Consider the following 11,549-nt stretch of genomic DNA (forward strand, 5'->3'; position numbering starts at 1 on the left):
GCTTAGTGGGTGTTGGTCCTAGATCTGTTGCCCATCAGGTGGCGTCCCATGGGGAGATCTTGTTTCCAAAAACAAGTACTTCCGTATTGCCGGAGTTGTGCTTCAAGCAGTTGGTACTCATCCCTTCTGCTACCATGGTCATGCTGTTCGTTATGCAGACAGTCTTGTTGGACGGGGAGGGGTGCCAAAAGTGCTACCTTTATAGTGGTGGAAGGTTACTGCCTTCACCAGGAGTTAAGCAGCACAAGCCTGTTGGTGGCAGAATACTGAGTAGTGATCAGTAGGAGGCAACAGGACCATTTTAACCTATGTCACTGGAGTGAGGCCTACAGGCTAGTACACCTTTTAAAGGATCCACTGCTGTATGCTTAATTCACCCTTGGCTTACATCATGTTGGTGTTAAGTGCTGCGCAGCGCAGAAGTGGTGTACCTGCATTGTGGGTATGTGTGCCGGGGGAGGGTGCCTTACAGAGATAATGCAGTACTAAGCATTGCATGCACGGTACACAGATGTGCTGGAGGTGCATGTGCCTATGAAAGGTACAGTACCTGAAGGATGTAGTGCTGTGCAGTGCTTGCAGGATAAATGCATGTGCTGGTTGTATGTGTGCCTGTAAGTGGTACAATACATGGAGAATACAGTGCATGCATGTTAGAAGCACATGCTGAATGTATGTGTACCTGTGAGTGGTGCAATACACAAAGACTGAAGCATGTTAAATGCACACGCTGGATTTATGTATGCCTGTGAGTAATACAGTACATAAAGGATACTGTGCTGGGTAGTTCATATATGTTAAATGCATATACTGGTTTATGTGCAGGCCTTTTAGTGGTACAGTACATGTCGAGTGGACTCCCGCTGTGAGGAAACAGCTGCTGCACCAATCAGGTAAATTGCCTGTGTTTAGGACTAAGTCATCAACCCCCGTATGGCAGGAGAGTGCTGCAGTGAAGAAGCTGTGAAAAAGACTGTCCTGGGGTAAGGGCTGAAGCCTTGCATGGTGACGTTGTGACAAACCTGTATGCCAGGAAAGGCCACCGTGGTAAAGATTGTTGTGAGGTAAGGGGGCCGAAGCCTTGTGTAGCAGCTGCACGGCAACCCCGTTTGCCAGGAGGGGTGGCCTGGAACACTTGTGACATGTTGATTGAGCTGGAGCCCACAGACTATGAGCAGTGGTGACCCGTAGGTCACTCGGAGTAACGAGGACTGCAACTGGTCCAACCTTCTTGAGCAAGTGAGGATGCCATGGGAGCATTGTCACCCAAGTTTGGGATCAAGGACTGGAGCTTCAGAATCACCCCCTAATCAAGAGCTTGGGGGGAAACCCCACAGGAGGAGTGCTGGGAACCTACGATCGCTGCTAAAGCGCAACCGTGAGGGAGAAAGATCCAGCACCTGCAGAGTGCAACCACTGAGTCTGCATGCAAATGATTCACCTGATTAGGACCTGAGCCCCTACAAGCGCTCGCAGACGGGGCGCACTCCAGAACTCTGCACACTTCACTCTTACAAAATGAGTAAGACTTATTATTTAAGAGTCAAAATGCACTCTCGAGACACGGACTGCTGAATGGCATTCCCTGGAGGTTACAACAGTGAATGGGGAATAACCACTATCGCTAACATGAGAAGGGAGTGGGACAATGAATTGCCATTGAAACACTAGAACCTGGACATCAAGGGGAAGTGTGTTATTGTTTGTGAATGTCATATTTATTCTTGGTGTGGCTAGCGGTAGAAGTAAAATACTACTCTTCTTCATAAAAGTGAGTATTTGGCTGGACATTGATTTATTGCTGCTGTGTGCATTTTGAGTTGTGAACCCGTGTTTGCTAATCTGTTTCCACACCTTCCCCCAGAGGGAGCGTTGAACTCCTTGGCCTCATTTGCAGCTGAGAGTCTGAAAGAAGTTCTAACACCCGCATTTTCCTCTCTGTACATCTTATTACCACTCTGACTCCAAAAACTCTCTCCAAACTTGCTTGTACAATGTTCTAGTAGATTAGGCCAATTCATTTTCAATCAATTCCAATACCCTCACTTTCCTAGTGACCAAATTTCCTGGGGAACCACTGTCTTCTCCATATTCACTCCGATACCACCCCACTGAATCTCCCTTATCTCTTTGGACCATAGCTACCAAGCCACAGCATGTTTGACTGGACTCTATATACCAATGCTGAGCCCCCTTGCCAGGTCCTTTGTAGAGATATCAGCAAAGTCGAACAGACTCGGGGGTGGTGGTACTGCAGAGGCCTTGCAGTCCAGCGGTCTTGTGTAACTTTACAAGCTGTATCCCTGGTGCAGTGGCGTCACACCACACTCCTGCACTTTGGTACAGATGCAGCCTGCCTATTCTGGCCTGCTTCTCCTCTCTACTCTCTCCCCAGTGCCGTACCTGCACTCAATTTGCATCTCAAATTGGAAAGGAGCATCTTGCCAAGATCTGCTTCCATATCTCAGCGTTCTAATGACAGAATTGTGTCCAGGAGAACACAACCTCCACCAGGTAAGATGCCTTCTTCCCAGACTACTACCACTACCAGGGACCAGCATCCCCAGTGGCCCTTATGCTGATACACCCGGTAAGATGCCTTCTTCCCAGACTACTGCCACTACCAGGGACCAGCATGCCCAGTGGCCACCATGCTGATACACCCTTTACCCTTTTTTCTGCCACAGGGTGGCAAGCATGCCAGTATCATGGTTGCCACCCTGCCTGCCGCCTCCCTGGCAAATAACCTTGGCTTTATCAAATCCTCCCTCTTGGTATCCTGTAAAGTGCTGCACTCTTTCCTATACTGATAATGCTTCCTTAGCTATCAGCTATGAACTGACAAAACTCCCACTCATTATACCACTGACCAAATGCCACTAGCCTTCTTCTCCCAGGGCCACAGCGTGCTAGACAGAGGTGAACCTAGCTCTAACGTTTCTTAACTGTCACTGCACTCTATGCCTGCCCTAAACTAACCTATCCCCTGCTATCATGTGTCTGGGCTACGTCACCCATCTGAAAACTCAAGGAAAAGACGTCATAGAGACTACTCTCTCCCCAAGTATGCTAATCCATGCTGCCCTTCTCTGGGGGTGATGTTTTGCAGCATGTGGCAAACTTGGGTACAATAGAGATAGGTGAGGATATAGGGGAACTATAGGGGAGCTAGGACAACCAATGCGCCGAACCCCCGTCCAACAACTGACACCAACAAACCCACAATCTCCACCTGGTCACCCCTCTCCACCGAAGATACATTGAAAACCATGAAGTCCATCCACTCCGGGGCCCCCACGGACCCATGCCCCCATCACGTCTTCAACAGAGCTGCAGACACCATCGCCCCAAGCTCTACCTCACCATCAACTGCTCACTAGCTGTCGCCACATTCCCCGATGACTGGAAACACGCGGAGATCAACCCCCTCCTCAAGAAACCATCGGCTGACCGCACTGACCTCAAAAACTTCAGGCCCATCTACCTTTTTCCATTTCCTGTGAAAGTAATAGAAAAAGCAGTCAAAAGCCAACTCACCACGTTTTTAGAAAGCCACAACATCCTCAACATCTCCCAATCCAGATTCAGTTCAAACCACAGCACCGAAACATCCCTCCTGTCTGCAACAGATGACATTCGCTCCCTACTGGACAAGGGAGAGGTAGCGGCACTCATCCCACTTGACCTCTCGGCAGCATTCGACACAGTCTCCCATCACACCCTGATAAGAAGACTCCATGAAGCCGGCATTAGAGACAAGGCCCTCGCCCTGATCTAATCCTCCCTGTCTGGCAGAACGCAACAAGTGAGACTCGCCCCCTTCCTTGCAGAACCCACACCCACCACCGGCAGAGTGCCCCAAGGATCCTCCCACAGCCCCACGTTGTTCAACATCTACATGGCCCCGCTAGCCACCATCGTCAGAAGCTACCGAATAACATCATCTCCTATGCCGACGACCCCCAACTCATCCTCTCCCTCTCCAATGAACCAGACAAGGCCAGACACAACTTCCACGAGGGCATGAAAGCAGTCGCCAACTGGACGAGAGATAGCTGCCTTCAATTCAACACAAACAAGATCGAGGTACTCATCCTGGGCCCCCAACCCAATGCATAGAGCGACTCCTGGTGGACACCCACGCACCTCCGCCAGCCATGCCCGCAACCTCAGAATCATCCTGAACTCTGACCTCAGCATGAACCATCAGGTCAATGCAGTCACCTCCACCTACTTCCGCACTCTACGCCCCCTATGCAAGACCTTCAAATGGATCCCCCTCAGGCATAGAAAGACCGTCACACATGCCCTCATCACCAGCAGACTGGACTACGGCAACACACTCTACACCGGAATCAACAAAAAACTCACCTGCAAATTACTAAACATCCAGAATGCCGCAGCCAGATTGATCCTCAACCTACCCGACACTGCTACATCTCACAACACCTACGGATACTGCACTGGCTCCCTATTGAAAAAAGAATCACTTTCAAAATCCTCAGCTACGCACACAAAGCCCTCCACAACACTGGACCTGCCTACCTTAACCAGCGACTCAACTTCCAAGTACCCCACAGGACCCTACGCTTAGCCCAGCTCTCCTTCGTAGAAGAACCCTACATCAGGAAAACCAGAACAGGAGGTCGCTCCTTCTCCTACCTCGCTGCCACCACCTGGAACACCCTACCAATCCACATCAGACAAACCACCTCCCTCCCCAGCTTCACAAAGGAACTGAAGACATGGCTTTTCTAATCCACCACTGGTACATGCTACCACCCCCCACCAGCGCCTTGAGACACCCGACATTGTAATGCTATTAAAGTGTTAAAGTGTTTTAGATAACTAGATTGTTTATGTTTTTTTCATTGTCAGCAGCACAGATGGGAGGAGGGCAGTCATTAACCGAAATGGATTTTTGGGTCTGGCCAGACAACGCAACTGTCACTTGACCTTTTAACCTACACCAATATTATATTACATTTCTTTGCTTCCATATCCATTCCTATCCTATCTACTTGTAATGCTTCACATTATCATACAATATTCCCTGAAAACCAGACCTATTGATATTGCTAATGTTGTTAATAATTTTCTCCATAGGAAATATTTCTAGGATCAATTGGAGGATGTTGCCTCTGATATTTGTTGACCCTCCTTAAGTCCTCAATGGGGCAAGTGATATGGCTGCAATTAAAATTAATATTACATCAGTATTTAATATTCTTCAAACCTTGAGATATCTGAATAAGCTTCTTGCCAGTATGGAATTAAAAATCACCAGGTATTATATCAAAGAATCCCTAAATAGCATACTAAAATGGGCTCAGGATCTAAGAAAGCAGAGTATTGTGGTGAATGGGCATCTTTTCCAAACTACCAAGTTAATATCACATCTTAAATTGTCTTAACTGGAATTACGAGCTCTGGCCACAGGGAAATCCAAACAATGTGATCTGATTTATCTGGAATCAAATAAGTCAATAACTCTGTTCAGATCCTCCTGGAAGGTGGAAAGAGTATTCTTTTACATTTCACAGCTACAAAATCTAAATCTTAGAAAATATATTTTACAATTTTGAATAGGTTTAAATGCATTCTATGCAATCCTAGAAACAGAAATGAATCTACTTAAAAATAATGGAAATAGTTGTTTGTGTTGCGAATGTTCTGATGCCCACATTTTGCTTGATTGAATGTTTTTATGGGATATAAGATGTTGCTTTTTACAACCTCTCTTAGCTAAGTACATAATTAGAACAAGGGCTGCAGCTAAACATTTTTTTTTTAAATATATGCACTCTTTAGAGGTGTCTTATGTGCATTAGGACAGTTCTTAAAGAGTTTGAAAAATACAAAGTTTTCATTATAATTTATTTTTCTGGAACTATGCTTTTATGTAATGTTACTAATTTTGTTGTAAGTACTTTTATTATGTTTGACAGACTGATGGTCTACTCTAAACAAAATAATTTTGAATATCAAAATCCATTAATTTTGAAAATAATCTTTCATAATAAGATTTAGGTTGTTTGTAGAATTAATTCTTATTTATTGCTAAGTAGGTAGTTATGTGATTTGTATAGATTTATTTGACATATTGAACACAGTGTAACAATTTAGGGTCAGAAGTGCAATAAGTATTTTTGCAACTAGTAAAGATTTTTAAGAGCCGACCTATATACTAAGAAACCAGTTCTTAAAATGCATAATTGTATTGGGTCGCAATCAGACCTACCTTGTGAAAATTAATGAGGTGTGTCACAAATTACAACCCACTACAATAGGAGGACATCACAGACAAGGTGGCTTGTTGGGGCCAGCAGATCACGATGTCTGTGATTGCTTTTAAATTGAGCAAACTTTTAAAAAAACACAGGCCATTTTAGAAATGGGACTATGTATAAAAAAATAATCTTTTTTTTTTCTTAAAGTTTGTTGAAGAGCTGACTGTGGTCCCATGGAGTTACACAGGTGAAAGAAAGTGTCCCAGGGAGCCCCTTCCCTTTTGTGAATGTATTACCACCTCCTTTGAGGTTTTGGTATATTTTCAGTGTTTTGCTACTGGATTTCAGTAGTCGGAAAAACGTTTCTGACTCCTAAAATTGGATTAGCATAGAGGAAAGAAACATTTTAATGGTTGCAAATGCCAAATTGGAGCGTTGGTGACCATTAAAATGCTTAGTATATCTTTTCCTAAGTTCTAAAAAAGAAAAAGAAAAAAAAACTAAGTAGCAGGCATTATCCTTTCATATGAGTCTAGAGACGAACGTTAATTCCTGTGGTTGCAGATCGTGTTAGGAAACCTCAGCTGACGTCTCAGCTTCCATACAAAGCCAAAATACACGATTCTGAGCAAACACCTTTGCGTCACTCCACTCTATTGTACTAAACTGCTGAATTTGGGAACACCAGTGAGTAGAGCAGCCCAATGTTAGGACAATGCAAAAAAAACCTTGATTCATATATAGTGTAATATTGTCAATTATATTACCTCAACAACAAAATAATCAACAATTATTTTTACAAAAAGCAGCTTTGCAGATTTTTTATAAGGGGTTAATTGTGTGAATGACATCATACGTCTTTTGATAACCCAGCTCGTGTTTTAGCTCTGGTCTCCCTAAGAATTTGATGGCTTGCTGGCCACAAGCAGGGTGGCCACAGATTTTGAGGCATACTCTGTGGTGGCACATGGAGATGGAGAGGCTTTGGGGGCTAGAAGCAGATGTAGGGTGGCACTGCAAGGTAGCAGGATGAAGTGTAAGGGCACTGCATGGCAGCAACAGATTTAAGGTCACTGTGGCACTGCAGGCAGGGATAGGGCACTGAAGAATGCTTCTTGCGAATATGGGTGCCCTTTGGGCTAGCAGTAGGTGTGGGCACTGCATCGCAACAGCATATGTAGGGCTGTGGTACTGTGATACACTAGCAAAGTATCTGGGGTCACAGTAATGCAGTACCAGATATTTTGGTACTGCAAAACAGCTTCAGGTTTGGATATGCTGAGAGGTAACAACACTTTATGAGTTTATTGTGCAGCAACAAAGGAGGTGATAAGGAATGCACTGTGGTGAAGTAGCAGCATGTATGTATGCATGTATATGGTATTTCTATAGCGCAAACCGAGCCAAAAGGCAGCAGATGTGGTGAGTGAGAGTGCACAGCAGAATCAGATGTAAAGGTAACGTGGTGCTCTGTGCTGGCAGGACCATAGCTTCAATTAATGCAGCAGGTGAAGTGGTACCGAGGCCCACAGTCATGGGTGGGGGGGGGGGGAGTCCCACGGCCTTAGCTAGGGAGGGGGGTTTGCGGAGAACAGGGCCCAGGCAGTCTATATTTTTGAGTGACCCCCTCCTAAACTTAAAGGCCTCAAATTTGTACATTAGTCTTTGCCGGTTTTTGTTCAGCTATGGCATTTGTACCACCAGACCTCACTTTCCTCGGGCTGGTGTAGACTGCTGTCTGAATACTGGAAGATTTGGCTGAAATGCAGCACACATAAACTGTAAACTGTAAACTTCATACTTGTATAGGGCACTACTCACCCGTTAGGGTCTCAAGGCGCTGTACGCATACCGCTGTGGAACCCCTCCTGGCTTTTCCCTGTGAGGTGCCCACTCCTGGGCAACCTCCAAGGTGAAGCCAAGCATCCCAGCGCTGTTGGGGCCGTTGTGGAGATTAAGCAAGCTATTGCCCAGAGTTACAGAGTGGGACCCATGAATTAGATTAGGCACCGATGCAAGAATGATCAGGTCCAAGGAAATTGAGCCCAAGACCCGCCAAGGCAGGAATTGAACCCTGGTCCTGGGCCAAAATTCTGCATCAGGGTCTGCCGCTCTAACCATCGAGCCACACTTCTCCAATAGAAAGAAGAAAAAACGGGGAGGAATAAAGATATTTCTCCCCATGGTGTCACTTCTATGCCACCCCTGGAGTGGCGTAGGGATTTGACGCATTCCCAGGTCTACAAATACTTGTAAATCTGGGAATGTGTCATAATCCATGGGAACACCCACGCAAAACCCATGGAAACTCCGATCCGACACAAAGTCAACGCAGCGTCTTGCATGCATTGCCTTACTCCATATCTACAAGGCCACGTAAAGCCATGCAACGTGGCTTTGCGTGGCCTTGTAGATATGGGTTAGCAGTCTGCGCCGCCAATGCGTCAAACAAATGAAGCATCAGCGGAGCAGGCCGCTTGTAAATCTGGACCTTAGTCTCTTTAACCAAACAAAATACTTTTTTTGTACAGCAAAAATGCTGAACTCACATATTTGACGGTGCACTGAAGGAAAAAGTGACTCTTAAAATAAAATACTTGCCTACTCTCACACATTTTGAGACCTGTTTACGGGTCAAGTACATTATAGTTAGGTCAAGTAGATTATTCACGTTTTCTCAACCTGCAGGTCTAGTAACAAGTTTATGATTTTTCGAGGCATGGTTTACCTCCCAGGAGCCAGTCCTCTAGCCCGTAGGCGGGGTCGTCCATTGGACTGCACATTCAGTCATTAAAAACTAAGAGATGAGGTTCTCTATAGTATAAGCAGAGCCACAAGAATTATGTGATTATGTGGCTGCTTCATAAATATGAAGTAAGTTGATGCACTTGCCACATAATACAACGTCTGCTGCATAATCTGCAGAATTTAGGAAAAACATTTCTAGCTCAAACTGATCGAATGTTACTTATCAAATGTTACTAAAAACTTTGCAACACATCTTCTTGACCAATGGAAAGCGAAGGTTGAATGGTCATCTTTAACAGCTTGTTGCTGTATTTAGGTGTTAAACTAGTACTAATAAGGTGGAATCATTGGCCAGACAGTTTTGCCATGTGTAAAAGTGAGAAAATAATGAAGTAATACTATCACAAGAATGCAGTATGCTGCAAAATTTGCATTTTCTTGCGGTATAATTTTGTCAACCCTGCTGCACAATTTGGTCTGCCCCTGTTGCATAATTCCAGTGGTCCTGAGTATAAGGCAGTATCCATCTTTGCCAGGCTGCCATCATATGTTGACTTACAACAATTTGTAAATACTACACTGTGTGGGCCAAATATTGTAGTGGACTTTAGTGGCAGGTTGGACACACCTGTTTTAGTTAGTTTCACAGCCTGTGCCTTTAAAAAACATGCTTATATTTTATTCATTGCCATTTATTTAGCAGAACCTGTTTTAGTGCATTATTTCATATTCTTACTCAGCTGCCTTCTTCTAGGAAGACAGAGTACATACTGTACATTTTTATCACTCTTTAACACAACATGCATGCTATGCGTTCTCCAATGCTGTTACATTCAGTACTTGAGATGCCAGGTTGGACTGCTGGCTCAGGAGACTGTTCCTATCCTCTAGACTCATTGTGACATCAGGCATACTTTCAAGACCTGTGTAGGGTTTATTATATAAACAACACATAGGCCTAAGGAGGGCAGAGGGCATTCCAGTCATGACTGTCCTGGGACGTGCACCATATTGCAGCCAGTTTGGCTGATCCTGACATTGACCTTTCAGCCTCCAGTGAGGATTGCCACCCAGACAACGGGTAGACCCCCACTATCCAACTCAGGTATGGAGTCGGAATTCCTCCCTTAGATCAGGACGAGCAGATGGGTTACTACCACTATGCTCTCAGACATAGAGGTTAGGCAGGAATCACTAGACATTCTAGAGCCATACAAAATGGTGGAGTTGTTTATCTTTTAACACTCATTGTCATGATGAACACTATAATATGTTTCATCTGCCGTATTATTGCAGATTATTCTTTTTATACTAGGATGCAATTGCTTCAATAAATATATTGACATCAAGTTTGCATCTTTTGTGTCACTAAATAACTGAGAAAAGGGTGTATGATCTGTTTCCACGACTTCCCTTCGGAGTCCAGAGTGTCTGGTTTAGGTTTCCACAAACCACTACTGCCCTGATTGGGGTGGGTGAGGCACTGCGATCTAGCCAGAAGGTATGCCAACAGTTTCAAGGTGGTTTGGGGTTGACCCAGTCTCCCACACTCAGTGGTGCTGCCGCCCTAAACACACAGTCTTATTACCATAATAACAGCCATTCCATATTAAAGTGCAAGCAGTTAATTGAAGGAGGCTACAGTCTTCTGTATATAAAATGGTTGTTTCTGCAACATATGCAGTATTTTGGTAAAGATAATCATTTTGCCACTTTCCCCAGAATGGAGACGAACAGTGTCATTCATCGTTGTGTGTTTTTTCCTGATAGCAGTGAGTAAGGGTGTTATATTGGCCACCCTTGCATTCTTGATGTTGTCCGCGATGTGTATCCTTAGGTGGCGGAATCCAGTGTGTATGATAGTCAGCCCAATCTGATTTGCCTAGGCCAATCTCTGTTTCACTCACCCTTTCAAGAACAACCTTACCCCAGTTGACTTTCAGGCCAGATAATCTCCTAAATGTAGTCAGGAACTCCATTATAATGGGTCCAGATATCTCTGGCCTGCCCACATAGATGAGGTTGTCAGCATAAAGGAAAATCCTGTCCTCATATGTGTCTGACTGTCGGGTGCCACACGCATAATGCGGTGGCCCCTTTTTTTATGTTGAGCGCGTAGCATTTAAGGCTATGCGCTGCACCAGGACGACTGCTTGTTGTCAGCTCCCCTTCCCCTGTACTCACCAGTGTGGAGGGGTGGTCCTCCTACTGCTTCTTCTCTGAACGCTCAGCATCCTCACACTGCGGTTTCCGTCTCCAATAAGTCGTCGGGCTCCTTTTTCTTCCGTACTGGTTTTCTGCTGCCATTATCCTGAAACAGGCAAACAGAGAATTATTTCAAGCTGCAACATCGACAGATCAGTAACATTTACAATATATTAAAAAATAATGAGAGACTACTTATCTTAAGGACTCCTGTCTTCAGTCTGGTGAAGTCAACCATTATTTTTCTGTTGTGTTCCTACGAAAGAGAGAAAAAACTTTTGTTATTATGTGTTATACACATTGCAAGCATCCTCGGTAAGGTTGTTATTTGAACTTGTTTAGACACGATTGACTGCATATTGACTT

This window comes from Pleurodeles waltl, chromosome 4_2 (genome assembly GCF_031143425.1).
Source record: "Pleurodeles waltl isolate 20211129_DDA chromosome 4_2, aPleWal1.hap1.20221129, whole genome shotgun sequence".
In the NCBI taxonomy this organism is placed as follows: Eukaryota; Metazoa; Chordata; class Amphibia; order Caudata; family Salamandridae; genus Pleurodeles; species Pleurodeles waltl.